Here is a 17,422-nt window from a genome sequence, read left to right as displayed (position 1 = left end):
TAGAAGAAAGGATTTCACCAGAAGGCTGGCTAAGAATAGAAAAGGAATGATACCAAAGGCTTGTGACTGACTGAGACAATCCAGACAGCTGGACTGTGATTGGCCATTAATTAGAAACAACCACATCAGACCAATCACAGATGCACCTGTTGCATTCCACAGCAGCAGATAACCATTGTTTACATTTTGTTCCTGAGGCCTCTCAGCTTCTCAGGAGAAAAAAATCCTAAGGAAAGGATTTTTCATAAAACATGTCTGTGACACCTCCCTGCTGCTCAGCCAGGTCTGGCTGTGCTCCCACCTCTTCCCAGGTTTAGGGCTGGTTTAGGGCATTCCATAGCAGGCAGGATTTTCCCTCACAAAGGAATTTGCCAGCCAGACCCCAGAACGTGACCCAGGTAATGAGCTTTGTCATTTGCCACGTCTCGTGCAGGAGCTATTTTGGGAGCCAAACCAGCTTTTGTGCTCTGCTGAAATGCTTTGAACTCACAGGGGCTGTCTCAGGGATGCCTCTGACACTGAGAGCCATAACACCCACCCTGACACATCCAGCACAGTTGGTGGGGGAAGCTTTCCCAGGAAAGGCTGGGATTTTCCAAGCTTTCCCAGGAAAAGCTGAGATTTTCCAAGGGAACATCAATCTGTGGGTAGGAGGGGAGATCCAGGCTCTCCAGGGAAGTGCTCCAGGCACCAAGTCAGCCAGAGCTCAAGCAGGGTTTGGACAATGCTCTCAGGCACAGGGTGGGATTCTTGGGGCTGTGCAGCGCCAGGAGTTGGACTTGATGCTCCTTGTGGGTCCTTCCCAACCAGGATATTCTGTGATTCTCTGATCCTGCCCATCCAGAGGCAGAGATGCTGGAGATGGGGCCGCACTGCTCAGCCTGGTGGGAAACCCAAGCATGAAGATGCTCTGCAGGAGCAAGGGCCTGGATTGTCCCATGGGAGCAGCACCTTGAGAGGTCCCATGGTGGCCCTGGGAAAACAAAATGTTCCAAGAGAAACATTCATGGTTTACCCAGGAGGAGATGAACACAAACCCTCTTGAGTCCTGCATATCCCAACATGTGGCACAACCTGACACAATTTTGGAATCCCACCACTGATCCCACTCCTTGCTCTTTGTCCATGTCCAGGCCCTGGGGCTGACTGCTTGTCCTTCCCAGCCCTGTAATGGGGTCAAGCCACAGAATCCCAGAATGGTTTTGGTTGGAAGGAACCTTCAAGATCATCCAGTTCCACCTCCTGCCATGAGTTCCACCATCCCAGGTTGCTCCAAACCCCATCCAACCTGGCCTGGAACACTTCCAAGGGTGGAGTAGCCACAGCTTTCCTGGAAATCTTTCCAGGTGTCCCAGCCTGAGCCTCATTGGATGCCAGTGGAAGTTTTACTTCCATGAGAGGGAAAACCAGGATCAGCCCCTGCCCAGAGCAGCACACACGTGCTGATGGACAGGGTGGATTTTTGTGTCAGAAGAGTGGTTTTGCTTATCTCCCACTGCACACAGATGAGCTTATTAAAGCAAAGTAGGTCAGGCACATGATATAACAGTGTGATCTGTGTGAAAGGCACTGGGAGGTGTTCATTGTGCTGAGACACTCCACTCCTGACGGATTTATTCCACTTCACACAAAAACACTCGGCCAGAGCCAAATCCCCCCAACAAAGCCAGGAGCAAGCTCCCCACTAACTTCAGTGAGACCAAGATTTCAGCATCAGTCCTGGTTTCTGCAGAGAATATTTCAAGGACTCCACAAAAGGAATTACTACCTCTGGATTCTATGGAAAATAAAAAGAAGACGGATAAAATTAAAAATAAATAAAGGAGTACAGTGCTGACTTCAGAGGTAGGATGACTTAACTTCTCCAGGCTATAACAATTTGTGTCATCATTGAACAAAATCACAGAGTCCCAGGATGGTTTGGGTTGGAAGGAACCTTAAAGCTCATCCAGTTCCAGCCCCTACCATGGGCAGGGACACCTTCCATAGGCCAGGCTGCTCCAAGCCCTGTCCACCCTGGCTTTGAACATTTCTGCCACACCTGCAGCTCTGCAGGAACATGAACAGCCACATCTGTGCCTTCATCCAGCTGAAAATTAACCAGGTTTTCTCCTCCCTCATTCCCAACTTCCTCCTCTCTCTGACCTGGCTGGCACAGATGCTGACACAGGCCTGAAGGTTGGACTCAGCCCAGGACTTCATTTCACCTCCCAGACAGAAGATTATTCTCATTTAGGCATGAGCAAGCCCTGACTCCCCACTGGTGAGCAGCTGGAAGTTGTACCCCCTCCAAGAGGTGTCAGATCCAGCAGAAGATGCCTGCCCTGGGCTGGCAGAGATAATCTCTCCCTCCCTGGTGACAGGCACCATCCAACGTTATCAAATCCAGCTCGTGGCTCCTGCTCAATCAGCAGCTTATTTAGAAAAGTCAGTTTGCTAATTGAGAAAAATTTAATGAATTTTTGGTGTACAGGAGAAAAAAAAAAAAAGATTACTTTATATTACCGATGTGTTCATTTGAAAAATTCATTACATTTATGTATTGTGTTTTCATGTAAATACCTCAGCCAAAATGTATTAGCAAAGAATACAATATTATGGTTCATGGTTCATGTGGTATCTGAAAGGAATAATTGTATAACTAATCAGTGAAAACAAAGTAAATGTTCCTCTTGAGCTTGTACAATAAAAAACTGAATTAAAACTATTCAGGCTCAAAAATGCAAATATGCCATGTTTCCCATCAGCAAGAAAATAAAAAAAAATTAATATTTAGAAACCCACCTGCAGTACTGGGTTCAGGCCTGAGGCCCCAGCTTGAGAAGGATGTGGAGATGCTGTAGTGAGTCCAGAGGAGGTCACAAACATTCTCCAAGGGCTGGAGCCAGGCTGGGACAGCTGGGGTTGTTCACCTGGAGAGGAGAAACCTCCAGGGAGAGCTCAGAGCCCCTTCCAGAGCCTAAAGGGGCTCCAGGAGAGCTGGAGAAGGACTGGGGACAAGGGCATGGAACAACAGGACAAGAGGAAATGATTTCAAACTGACAAAGGGCGGGGTTAGATGGGATATTGGGAAGAAATTCTTCTCTGTGAGGGTGGGGAGGCCCTGGCACAGGGTGCCCAGAGAAACTGTGGTTGCTCCACCCCTGGAAGTGCCCATGGCCAGGTTGGATGGGGCTTGGAGCACCCTGGGGTAGTGGAAGGCATCCCTACCATGGCAGGGGGCTGGAACTTGATGGACTTTAAGGTCCCTTTGCAACCCAAACCATCCTAGGGTTCTGGAATTCAAGGACCCAGGGTCTCTGGGATTTTCTGACAGTCTCATCACAAGGCACCGCCCCAGTGTTTGTTCAAACCACTTCCCTGTCCTACAGCCCCACCAAACAGTTCAGGCCTGGACTTGGGGATGGTTTTTAAATGCAACTTTCTCAAATGATCCCTGCAGTGTTAGGGCAGAATGGGAACAAGGTGATTAATACACAGGAACAACCCCAGGGTCTCTCAGAGAACAACCTGCTGTGTTTGAATGCACCCAAAGCAAACAAATGATGCTGGCATTTGGAATTCCACTTCAATTTCACGTCCATTCCTCTCTTTTCATGTACATACGTAGCTCAGACTGGCAGCATGAGACAGCTCTTCTCAGGGCTGTCTCAGGGATCCCCGTCCTTGCACAGCCTGCTCTGAAACCCACAGACCAGAGCTACACCAAGATGATTTTTGGGAAGCTGAGGGTCTGGATGAGCAGCACAGCCTGTGGAGTTGGCACAGCAGGGCCACAGCCTCTGTGCTTTCCAGAGGGCAGGGAAATGCTGCAAGCAGTGAGAAGGAGGGGAAAAAGCCAAGGGGAATCCTCCTGACTCTGTTCACTCCTAAAAGCAGGGGGAAAAGGAGGTTTTGCTCAGACTACAAAGAACTCAGTGGGGTCACTGATGATATGTCTCTATTGGACCCCAGGACCTCAGACAATGCACAGTGGAGCCGCCTGGATGGGATCTTCATGTCCTGACAGCAAAAGAAAAATGTTTAAAAAAGGGGAGGGAAAGGTAAAAAAATCCACTCTCAGAACCACTGGTGACATTGTGATTTTCACAGCCAATTGCCAACAGCTTTTTCCTCACTCAGTCCAAGCAGGGCTGATGAGCTTCCACCCAGGCTGCCAGCAAGGAAGGGTTTTGCTGCTCCTTCAGCAAAACCCCAAAGAGCAGAGGCAGAGGAGATCCAGCTCCTGCAGCAGAGGGTGGGAGATGGAGGATGGAGAACATCCAAAGCTGCTCAGCTGGGCAGGATGAGGAGGCATTCCCAGGATAAATGAAGTCATGCAGGATGTCCTGTGTGGGGTGACACAAATTCCACAGCTCTCAATGGATTGGGGACCCCAAACCTCACCCCCAGCCCAGCAGCTGGGTGTCCCTTTTCCCAGAACCAGGCTCATTCCCGAGGCACAGCGTTAATATCATCAGTGCTAAATTATTCACTGCCTCAGGGCACTCTGAGCCAGAGCTGGATGAAAGCACTCAGGAAGGCTCTCACAGCATCCTTGGGGGCTGCCACAGTGTCCTGGGTCATTGTGGCTGCGAGGAAGGAGCTGGATCCTTCTCGGAGGGTCAGGAGGAGCTGTCAAGTGCCCTTGGAGCCGGCCCCGAGCAGCGTGCACTGGCTCTGTGCAGCCACAAGAGTGTGCCTGCAGCACAGCTTTGGGAAAATCAGCTGGGATGATGCTAAAAACTCTCCTCCTCTGCATGATCTATTTAAAAAACGTCGGAACGCAGGACATCCCTCTGGCTGTCCTGAGCAGCCAAGACCCCTGCCAGGGGGCTCAGAGACCCTGGCACAGAGCCCAAGATGCCTGTGGGTTTGATTATGACCCGTGGAGCAAGCTACCAACCTTAGATGAAGATCTGCAAGCCACGACTGTTTATGTAGAATGGTAGTGAATTTATCACGGGGTGAAAAAGCAGATTTTGGGGTTTTTAGAATGGGGATTCAGGGGGCAAGATGGAGGGATCTGGGTATGTCCAGCCTTTCTCCTTCTTCTTCTTGGCCTCCATCTTCTGCTGTGATGGTGGCACTTACAGATTGGTTTAGAGTAGAAACTCAGTGTCTAACATAGGTGATGGGTATTAGAAGTTATTGTAAATAATGTACATGTAGTTTTTAGTATAAAGACATAACACCACCCCGGGGGCAGGCAGAGCGCCTTGGTTTGTCTTGCTGACCTGACCTCAGCTGGACAGGAGAAAATATTTTATAGATAAGATACAATAAACAACCTTGAGACTGAGAACTGAAGAGCTCTGACTCCTTCTTCGAGCATCGGGCTGGGAAAAGAGACTTTCCAACTTTTCTCAGGGTCACTCTGAGCAGCTAGAGATCCCGAGGAAAAAATATGGATATTGATCTAGTACCGATATCCAACTGTGAGGGACAACATCTCTCTAACAGTTTAGAGTTAGAAAGTGTGTGTTTATTGTGGGATAGCTCCCAAATACACACTGCAATTTACAGGTGATTACAGAGTCCTTTTATCTATACAAGTGTTGAGTACCCAAAATACAAATACATATTCATAACTTTGGTACATCCCATTCCAATGATAATTAGTTCAAAAGCCATTAACCATGCATAGTTTGTTCCTTGAAATGGGTCAGCCATCCCTTTCATGGGGAGGGGTCCCAAAATGAGGAAGTAAATGAAGTCTTCCTCGTTCTGACCTTTCTACCTTTTCAATGCAAATATGACAAATGAACTCTTGGTAGAACTCCCTGTCTTCAATTGGTTTCAGAACAGAGGAGGCCACAATTGTCTTATGTTCCCAAAAGCTATTTATTCTGTATTCTTCATTATAAACCCAGCTAACCAAACATTGTGCTGACAAGCAATCAGTTATTAGTTAACTACTAACTCTTAACTTCATCAAGGCCTACCCATTTATATTACTTAACTCAAATAAAGCTTATCTCTAACTAAAATCTTAGCTCCTCTAAAATCTCTAAATGCCTTAAGGTTTATGTCTCATACAAGAGAAGGGTTCTGGTTCTGCCCTCCTGCCCCCATGGGATCCCCCTCTCTTTAAGGACCAGCCATGACTCTTGGCTGGAGGGAAAGATCAGGATTTTGGAGCAGGCAGTCTGGAGGTTCTCAGCTGCTTTTTCTGCCTCTGTCAGGGTCAGGATTGAAGAGCTCAAGACGATGTTTTGTGCTCAGACTCAGGTGTTTATTGTTTCTTATCTATGTTACAGTCTCACAAGCAGTGAGCTCTGCAGTATTTCACCAACAAGGTACAAAATTCCTAACTATCTTTCTTTACAAGGTCTTTTAAGGCTAAACTATCCAATTAAGAAATTACACCTAAATTATTTTCACTTTTAACACAATAACTAATCACTCCAAGCCCGCCGTGCAGACTTTTCTGTTCAATTACAAAATACCACCCAAACCCATGAAGAAGGAAGAAGATGAAGAAGGACCAGCCTCCTCCCTAAAACCTCCATCTTGTTTTATATTTATGACTATATTCTAAAACCTTAAACTCTAACTTTTCCACCCAGTGATATTACACACTTCTAATCAAACTACACATCTGTAATCCCAGTGCTATCAATCAATTTTGGAAGCCTTCTCCATGGCCTCAGGTCAAATATAATATTTTCTTGAGGGTCTGTGCCCTTCAGGACAGAAAGTTTAAAATTCTCAGCATCCAGGGTTCCAACAGCAGTCTTTTGTTGCATGTCTGGGTAGGCATTTTCTGTCTCAAGGACGTGTTTGTTTTCAGGCTCCTTAAAGCTGTAAACTCTGGAGATGGGTCCCTGCATCTGCAGGGTGAGGTTCTTCTCCCAGACCTTTAAGAGGTGTCCTAACTTCATCCTTGGCAGTGCTGCATTAATTGTTGGACTTGGTGACCTTAGAGGTCTTTTTCAGCTTTAAAGATTCTATATTTCCATTGTCTGAGCTGGTTACTCAGGTTCTTTATTATGGATATGAATTTCTAGGGCAAGACCATCCAAACTTCACCCAGTGACTGCAGGATGAACAGAGACTGCAGCATTAAAAAGTGTCCCACAGTGCATGTAAAGGCAGCCAAGGGTGTTTATTCCAGCTCCAGGGGCTGGTGCCTGTAGACATTGTGTTTGGCCAGCCAAACTGATCTAAAAATTCACTCCTGTTGTCTGAGACCTGCTTTCACAGAATCACACCATCATTAAAGTTGGAAAGGACCTACAAGATCATTGAGTCCAGCCTTTGACTGATCACCACTTTGTCAACCAGATCAGAGCCCTGAGTGCCACATCCTGTCATTTCTTGAACACCTCCAGGGCTGGGGACTCCATCACTTCCCTGAACAGCCCAGTCCAATGCTTGGCAACTCTTCTGTGAAGAAATTCCTCCTGATGAGCAACATGAAGCTCCTTTGATGCAACTTGAGGCCGTTTCCTCTTCTCCTATCTCTTGTTACTGAGAGAAGAACCCAATCCCCCTGGGTGTCCCCTCCTGTCAGGAGTTGTGCAGAGCCACAAGGTCCCCCCTGAGCCTCCTTTTCTCCAGGCTGAGCCCCTTCCCAGCTCCCTCAGCTGCTCCTGGTGCTCCAGAGCCTTCCCCAGCTCTGTTCCCTCCTCAGGACACGCTCCAGCCCCTCAACGTCCTTCTTGTCCTGAGGGGCCCAGAACTGGACACAGCACTCGAGATGTGCCCAGCACAGGGGGACAGTCACTGCCCTGGTCCTGTGGCCACACTATTCCCAATTCCAGGTGCCACTGGCCTCTTGCCCACTTGGGCACATCTGGAATCATTCAGAGGACCCATCAAGCCCTGGGTCCTTTCCTGCTGGGCAGTTTCCAGCCACTCTGCCCCAGCCTGGAGCACTCCATGGGGCTGTTGTGACCCAAGCGCAGGACCCAGCCCTTGGCCTTGTTGAACCTCACACTGTTGGTCTTGGCCCATGGATCCAGCCCCTGCAGATCCCCCTTAGAACCCTCCTGCCCTCAGCAGATCAGCTCGCTGAGGGTGCAGTGTCACTGTCATATTTTCTGAAAAATCCCTTTGCCAGGATTTCTTCCCCTGGGGAGCTGAGAAGCCTCAGAAAAGAATGAAAACAATAATTATCTGATTGCTTGGGAATGTGGTCTGGAGGTCGTTTACCAACAGATATAATATAATATAATATAATATAATATAATATAATATAATATAATATAATATAATATAATATAATATAATATAATATAATATAATATAATATAATATAATATAATATAATATAATATAATATAATATAATATAATATAATAAGCATTAATATAATATAATATAATATAATATAATATAATATAATATAATATAATATAATATAATATAATATAATATAATATAATATAATATAATATAATATAATGTATGATATGATATGATACGATATTATAAAATAATAAATCAGCCTTCTGAGAACATGGAGTCAAATTCTCATCTCTCACCTCGTCCTGGGGACCTCACAAACACCACAGTGCAGTGAGTCCATGCAGTGAGTCCCTGAGCCCACACAGGACCATGGATGCCACTTTCCTACCTGGGAATGACTGCTCTGAGCATGGTTTGATGTCACGTCCCTTCAACATCAACCCCCACCCCTCACTGCAAGTGCTCTGCTCTGCCAGGGTCCTCTGAGTCTGCTTGTGCTGGTTTCTGCCAAAAGTAGGAGGTGGTGGAGCAGTGAGTCAGTGCTGATGGCTTCTCCCTCGGCACAGATGGGCAGCCTTCTGCAGCCAGCACCAGCTGCAAGGCCCAACACGGAGGGGTTTGTGTGCAGGGGCTTGGGAGCAAAGCTCTGAGCCTTTAAATTCACAATATCAGTGACTGCTCACTTCTACAGGGCTGGGAATTCCCACATGTCATTAAAAAAAAAATAAAATTATTAGTACATAGATTTTCCCTTGTCTGCCTAGTGGTTTATTTATCTTCTTGTATTTTGCAGGGAATTAATTTTTTTTAAACACCGTCAGAATTACTAATAGACTTTAAGTAGCCAGGTAGCTTCTAAAATGTTCTCTGCTGTCATATTCTCATAGTATGAACATTCACATGTTCCAGTCTCCCATGTATTTGTGCAAGAAAATGTGATGTCAAGAGCAATGGAGAGATGGGGCTGGTCACTGGTTCTGTTTTGGAGCAGCCAGCAGTGACCACAGCACCCAGCTCCATCTGGAGGGCTCCCAGTCAGGAGCTGTGTGGCCACATTTCCCTTCACAGAGAAAAGAAGGCACAACTTCCCAAGGATATTTTCTGGAAATCACAGCAAGGAACCTCAGAGAAAGAGTCAATAATTCTTATCTCATTTGCTGTGCTGTGTTTGTGCAAAACTAGAATGCAACATGGAGATTGTTTACCCAAAGTGATGCTGTTTTGTTTCCTTGGCCTGTCAGGGCCAAGCACTGTTAAACAGCCACAAGATTCTGTGCAGTGGAGTTGGGTGCTTGTGCAGATTCAGTTTAGGTGTAGTGTAAAATAGTACAGAAGAATACAGTACAATAAAGTCATTAATTAGCCTTCTGAATCAATGGAGTCAGATGCATCATTCCTCCCTTCATCAGGGGGTGGTTTGAATCCTGTAGAGCCGAGGTCTGGTTTGGAGCTGAGCACTCCCACATCCCTGGGAATTTGGGAGCCACTGAAGGAACCAAGTTGAGCTGCCAAGCCTTGGGCTTGGTGTGAAGCTGATCTCCCTCCCAGCACAGGTGATGGGGAGATGCATCAGGGCTGACAGCAGCTCCCGGTCACCTTCCATTTGTGCAGATTCAGTTTAGATGTAGTGTAAAATAGTATAGAATAATCTAGTATAATAAAGTGATTAATTAACCTTCTGAATCAATGGAGTCAGATGCATCACTCCTCCCTTCGTCAGGGGTTGGTTTGAATCCTGTAGAGCCGAGGTCTGGTTTGGAGCTGAGCACATCCCTGGGAAATTGGATGGAGCTGTTTGGGAGCCACTGAAGGAACCAAGCCAAGCTGCCAAGCCTTGGGCTTGGTGTGAAGCTGATCTCCCTCCCAGCACAGGTGATGGGGAAGATGGGTCAGGGCTGGCAGCAGCTCCCTGTCACCTTCCATTTGTGAATGAAGACCTAACTCTGGCGGCAGGTGCCATCTGCACCAGCTTGGACACGGCCATGGCATCCAGGGAAAACAGGACAGCCAAGACAAACGCTTGCTTCCAAAAGTGCTCACAGCTGACATATTGCTCATCTGAAGGCCAAGGAACCTCCTGGTCACTGCTGGCTGCTCCAAAACAGAACCAGTGACCAGCCCTATCTTCCCATTGCTCTTGACATCACATTTTCTTGCACAAATACACAAAAACATGTGAATGTTCATACTATGAGAATGCAACAGCAGAGAACATTTTAGAAGCTACCTGGCTACTTAAAGTCTATTAGTAATTCTGATGGTATTTTTTAAAAAATGAATAAATTATTAGGACATAGATTTTTCCCTTCTCTGTCTAGTGGTTTATTTATCTTGTATTTTGCAGGGAATTAAATTCTTGTCTCCATGGAGTTATCAGTACTCCCACCCAGATTTCTTTCCTGAGCAGGTAATACCCATCAGAATCTATGATTACATATATATGGTTAATTAGTCTTTCCCATGTTTATTATTTGGAACTTACCAAGACAGAATTTCCCTGGAGTTTACCCTGCAGGAGTGGGGATCCATTCTCTTCCCTTGACTCTAACCTTTAGGTTAAAACATCCCATGTAATTGTGTGATCCCAGCAAGCCCTGGCACCTCAGAAATCCCCTTCTTTTCTGGTCAGTTCCTGAAGAGTTTATCTAGACCTTTAGAGGATCCTGCTCAATAACCCCTCTGCAGTGAAAAATTACCATTGTTTCTGTATTTTCTCTCCTTTCCTTAAACAATCAGAAATCCCTGACAGGGCTTTCATCTTACACCATAATAAAGCAATTTCTTTTTTAAATGATTGCAATAAAACTGCTAAAAATCTTTCTGCAGTGACTGATCTTCCAGAGTCTGCAGTATATCCAAGTATCCCAGGGGATCCCTGCCAGTTTGCCTCTACAGAAAGAAGAGCTGCCAGGCTGTGGTTTCCAGGGCACCTCCTGCCTCTCCCTGTGGTGCTGTTCACAGGGGTCCCAGGACGAGGGAAGAGATGAGAATCTTGACTCCATGTTTCAAAAGGCTGATTTATTATTTTATGATATACATTATATTAAAAGAAAATGATATATTAAAACTATACTAAAAGAATGGAAGAAAGGGTTTGATCAGAAAGCTAGCAAAGAAAAGAATGGAATGATAATAAAATCTTGTGGCTGCTCACAGCCTCGACACAGGTGGCTGTCATTGGTCATCAAGTAAAAACAATTTCACATGCTGGGTAAACAATTCTCCAGATCACATTCCAAAGCAGCAAAACATGGGGAAGCTGAAGCTTCTCAGCTTCTCAGGAGAAATTATCCTGGCAAAAGGATTTTTCATCAAATATGTCTGTGACATCTCCCAGCTCCACAACCACACTGATCCAGACTCATCCAACCCACACTAATTTTTGTCTTGTCTCCAGCATTGGCCAAAGTGAACATCTAGGAAAAGTACAGGAGCAGGATGAGCATAAAGTGATGTTTCCTCTGATACTCTCTCAGACTCCAATAATTTTCCTCTTGGGAGCTTCTTGAGCCAACTACTTGCAGATAGTTAGAAACCCTCAGCTGCTGCTTCCCTCTGGGTCTCCTGAACACACACAAACTGTTGTCATTCCCAATTCCACCTTATCTGCAGCCTTTTGCCACCCCCCTGTATGTATTTATGTACATACACCCCCTCCACATCCATAAAGGAACCAGAACTCAGGTACCCAAGAAGGATTTATGAGTTATGGATTTCCATCATGACACAACAGTGTTAAAATCTGGTGCCACATTTACCACTTTCCATTCCTCTGCTAAGTATCATCACATCCAGGAGATTTCTTGGTTACACTTCTGATGCTTATTTTTTCTCTTTAAAAGATTCAAATTCAAGCAGTTTGACATTTTCTACCCTGAACATTTCAGAGGATGCTGGAAAGCATCCAGTACTCATTTTATCACTTTACTTTTTGGCCAGATTTCAGTGTAGCCTTTTTTCTTTTGCACAGAATTAAAAGATCACACAACAGGTTAGTTTTCCATATGTTTCATTGTTTTAAATTATTAGCTTAATTTAGGCTCCTTTGGTGTTCTCCTTTCACAGACTTTGCAATCAATGTGTTTACTAGCAAGTGAAGACATCATGAATGTATATGTGTATTAGAGGGTAAATGCAAAAATTACATTCTGAATTCACTGACACAAGCAGTCACCCCTACAACACGGTTTTGAGAGTTTAATCAAGAAACAAAAACTTGTGAGCCCAAACAAAACATCTTGACTTTCTCATTTCAATTGCTAAACACTCACCCAGGCTGCATGTGAATGAATTACCGACCCTGAAATTATGTGCATAAATTATTTGGCAAACAAGTCTGAGTAATGAACAAATGTGGGTGAATTGCTGTGTTGGGGAAGAGAAAGTGAGGCATGATTCATTCAATCACCCACTCGTTATGGCTGAGTCCCCAGGCTCAAATTAGGCAATAATCAAGGATCCTTCAGTGCAGGGGCTGGAGTGAGCTCAGCTGGGCTGTCAGCCTGCAGACACAGGATTTGGGAGTTCTGCGTGCTGGGGCCAGTGTCTGCAGCATCCAACACTCATCCATAGAGCTGAAGTGCCCAGCCAGTCCTGATGCAGCCACTTGGACACCCCTCATGCATCAGGAAATTGCAATTCTTCATCTCACTGCAAAATTATGCATCTCTGGGCCAAATAATGGTCAATCCATGGCCTAAGCCAGACTGACTGTTCTCATGCAGTGTAAGCAGGGTTCACACTGGCAGAGAGTAGGATTAGATGGGATATTAGGAAAAAATTCTTGGCTGTGAAGGTGAGGAGGCCTTGGCAAAAGGTTGCCCAGAGAAGCTGTGGCTGCCCCATCCCTGGCAGTGCTCCAGGCCAGGCTGGATGGGGCTTGGAGCACCCTGGGATAGTGGGAGGTGTCCCTGCCCTTGGCAGAGGGTGGAACTGGATGGGCTTTAAGGTCCCTTCCAATCCAAGCCATTCTGTGGTTCACAGGCAGGAGAAAAGCTCACCTTGTGCCATCCCTGATTTTCAGTACTTACACTGGGTATCACCATCTGAGAGCGTGGAAATGATGCACAGACCAAGCTGGATCCAAACCTGCACTCCCATTTGTAATTGTAGGAGAGGTTTGAGTTCTCTACCTCTTGAATTATGCTGGCTTCTGACCATTTCTTCTTTTCCACTCACACTTATTACTCCTTTGGGCTTTGAGGTTTGCATGGGATATCTGCAAACCTTGTTCTTGATGAAGGATCTGACAAACCTGCGCCCAGTGTGACCAACATCCAACAGCTGCTGTCCATCCAAGCATGCCCTCAGCCCCACCTCCTGCCCTCTGAGCCAACAAAACTCAAAGTTCAGCTTCCCAACTTCCCAGCTGCCCTTTGCTCTCACTAGGCTTGTGTTCAGACCTCTGATATTTTGGGCAGAAGCATTGCACTGCCTGTGCCAGGTGGTCACTCTGTGCATGCACAGAGCAAAACCAACATCCAGAGATCCTCCAGGAACCAAGGATCAACAAAACATCCTCTGTCCTGAAGCTTTGTGGCTAAAACCTCCACAGTCAGACTTTTGAGAGAAAGAACAGAGTAAAAGCACTCAGAGCAAAAAGTGCCTCGTTATTTTTCTTTGGCTTTGCTGAGCATCAAAACAAGTGCAAAGGTGACATTCCCAGGGAACTTTTATTCCACCCATCCTCCTTCAGCCACTCCTCATTTCCAGAGTATCACTAGCAGGTGGTGCAGAAGACACTGCCAAGGCTCACTTGGAGGATATTTTTGAAAGCATTAAAAAAATTCCCTTGAACTATTCTGAGCACTGCAGGCAGCTCTTTTCTGCCTCAGAAGGGAGTGTGGAAACTTGGGTTTCCTCCCCAAAAGCAAAATACCTCTGCCTATCCCTGGCTCTGCATGAGCCTCAGTGTAGAATATGAGCAGGATTCCTCCCCTGGGGAAACCAGAACTGAGTTATTGTTCAGTGGCATCAGGAACTGATTCAGTGTGAATGGGAGAATAAAAACTCCAGGCAAAACGATGAGATCCCAGCCAGCAATACACTTAAACCCACATCTAAGCTTAAGGTCGTGAACAGTCCCAAGTAAAATACCAGGACAGGATGTACTGGCCTTAAGTGCATAAAAATGGGTTTATACATGCACAGTAATAAATTTTAGCAAGGATGGTGGTTTAAGTTGCCTAATTCCCTGAAGCACTTTGGAGTTTCTGTTTCTGGTTATCTCAAATATCTATGCCACAGTGAAGGGAGAGTGACAGGCCCAGCACTGGCGCAGTGTGGTGTGGAGCAAGCAGGAGTTTCACTTCCCAGGCCAGATATTTTCCCTCTGCTCCCTGGGGGAATCCTGTTGAAAGGGGAATTTGTCCATGTAGTGTCATATAAGAGAAGAAAACAAGTTTTGTACAGCACTTTACCCTGGAACACTGATTAATGCTCAGTTACAGTAATGTAACTTTTACTAAATTAGATTGGCAGTCAGAAAACACTTTGCTAATTCTGTTTTCAGTGCTCTGCCAGTGACATGAATGTGAGTGACATGGCCTGGGCTCCCTGTTGCACAGGTGATTCTGTGGTGCAAAATCCACTTCAGACAATCAAAGATTATTCTATGGCTGGAGGTTTAATAGAAGCAGAGTACAAAAAGACCTCAAGAACCTTCTCTACTCTGTTCCTGTGTAACAGGGCAGGGATGAGCCGAGTGATTTTTGTTCTTGAAAGCTTTCCATGATAACCTCTCTAGGAGTTTATTATAGGACTTTACTGTTCATACAGTGAAGGTCACATTTTTCAGAATTCTCCTGGTCCGTACACATCACTTACACCTTCCTGGTGAATCTCTGATACACTTTGCACTCAGCTCTTTCTAACTCCAATATTTACAATATTTCCTTGTCTTGCTTATGTCCTTCCCAACAAAAGTCTAACTAATGTCAAGACTCACAACTTGAATGTTTTCCCCTCTGTCCCAAAGCCTGTTGCTCTGCCATGGAAGGAAATGAGGTTGATTTGACATTATTTGTTCTTGACAAATCTATGTTGACTGTCTCTAATCTCCTTGTCCTCTCTTACATGCTTACAAATTGTTTGATTATTTGTTCCAGGATTTCTCAGGAAATTGAAGGCAAACTGATGTGTCCATAATTCCCTAACTCCTTTCAACCCTCCCCTTTTTTACTAAATTTCCATCCTCACTTTCAGTTTTTTAAGGTACTTATTCATCAAATATTTCATTCCTTAGAGAATCTATCAGCAAATCAAGAACTAGCAGAGGACATTCTAAAAAGAATGATCATAGTTTAATGACCTAAATTGCTATGTGGTATTTTAACCAGCTTTAGGCAGATTATTCTTGGGTTTTGGTTTGTTTTTTTCCCAAAACACTACAGTTTTGGTCTGTCTCTATTGTGCAGCTTTCAGCAAGCTCACTTACAGCATCACATGATTTTTTAATATGCTGTAGCTGTCCTCCTTGACAGCTACAAAGCAAACGCAGCCAAGGGGGCCAGACTGAGCCTGACTCTGCTGGTGGCTGTTACTACACTGAATTTCCTGCCACTGTGCTCCTTTCACACCATGAAGTGGGATGGGTCACAGTGTGTGGGTGAGCAGTTCATGCAAGGAGAGCAACAGATTGGCTTGCCCACGTGCAAATCCCTCCTTGTGCAACGCTGGGAGCAGGGAACAGCGATGGATGAGAAAGGCAGACATGCCCAATTCTCACAGCACCCTCCCTGCTGCGCCAGGGCTGCTCCCAGGGCAGCTGGGTCCAGCTGGGATCAGCTGCCAGCATCGGCTTTGCAGCTTTCCTGGAAGTCACACTTGCACCTTTCCCCCAAACTCTTCCTTCTTTCCCATTCTCAGTTAAGGTTTGGGAAGAGGAGAGCTGTCTCCAGCCATCCACAGTGCAGTGCATCATCTGAAATTAATCATTCCCCATCAGCTTCCCAGGCCAAATGCCAGGCACAGCGGAGTCAATTCTCTTCCATGAAATCATCTCTGAAGCAGCATCTCTGCTCTTAAGTGCATTTTCAACTGGGTTTCTAAGCACACATCAAACCTGGGTTCAACAGAAAGAGATTTTCTCTGCTCTTTGCATTGTTTCTTCCAGTACTACTGAAGGGCACTGTGTTCTCAGGAGACAGGGAGGAGTAAGAGGAGTCTTGGCAGGGTAGCAGACAGAAGGAAACTCTTCCTGAAAAGCTTAAGAGCACCTTATCAGAAAGAGAATGAGGTTATGGACACACCTTTTCCTCCTGCTGAGTCATGATTTCTTCCTGCCACTGACAGTAGACAGGGAAAAAGCAGCCAGCTCCCAGTCAGTGATCAAAGACTCATGATTTCACTTGTAGGATGAAAAAAGAGGTAAGACCAAGAAATGAAATAAATATTGTCATGATTGACTCATCCTTCACACATCTCTGGTTTGTATTCCTTTTTTTTTAACCTGTCAAACCTCTCACTGTCGTTTCACACTTGGTTTCAACAGAGCTACAGAGGTGGAGATGGCAATTCTCCTGCTTATTGATCTTGACATGACAAATCCTTGTCTCACACGGAGAAAAATGTTCCTGCTGTCAAAAGAGATGCAGGCGGTGACTTTTGTATCTTCCTCTGGTAAAATAAACTTGGATTGTGGCACGGGGTCAGTGCTGTGGGAATTGCAGATGCTGGAGTGCTGTACAACACTCCCCTCTGGTGATTTCTCTGGTTACAACACTTCCCAAACCGCAGCCTTTCCCCATTAACCTCTTTTACATGGCAGATTCCCTCCCTGAGCACCAGCCCTGCCCTCAAACAGCCACTTTCCTCAGTGGGAACTGAACAACACTGCTTGAAACATTCACAAACATTTTGGTTTTCCTGATTTCCTCATTCCCCGTGCCTATAACCCCGTGTTGTTTTTTATATTCTAAATTCTTAGAATTTAGAATAAATTAAATTTTATAATTTTAAATTATAAAAAAAATCCTAATTTTTTATATTTTAAAATCTCTATTTGCTGCTTCAGGAACTTGGACAGACCTGGTATTCCCACCTCTGCCAGCACACGTTGCATTTCCTCTCTAAATGCAGAGTTCAGTGCAGAAATTTCAGACCTGCAGGTACATCTTTGCTATTCTCTTGTATTTATTGGAGCTGCAGAGGATCAGAGCCAGGCTGCTTCAGTGGAATGACAGCATCTTTGCCCACACAGTGCCTGTCTCTAAATTTTGAAAGCATCACAAGAAAAAAAGAAAAAAAAAGG

This window comes from Geospiza fortis, unplaced genomic scaffold, assembly GCF_000277835.1.
Source record: "Geospiza fortis unplaced genomic scaffold, GeoFor_1.0 scaffold23, whole genome shotgun sequence".
In the NCBI taxonomy this organism is placed as follows: Eukaryota; Metazoa; Chordata; class Aves; order Passeriformes; family Thraupidae; genus Geospiza; species Geospiza fortis.
Note: the sequence above shows the minus strand (reverse complement) of the source record.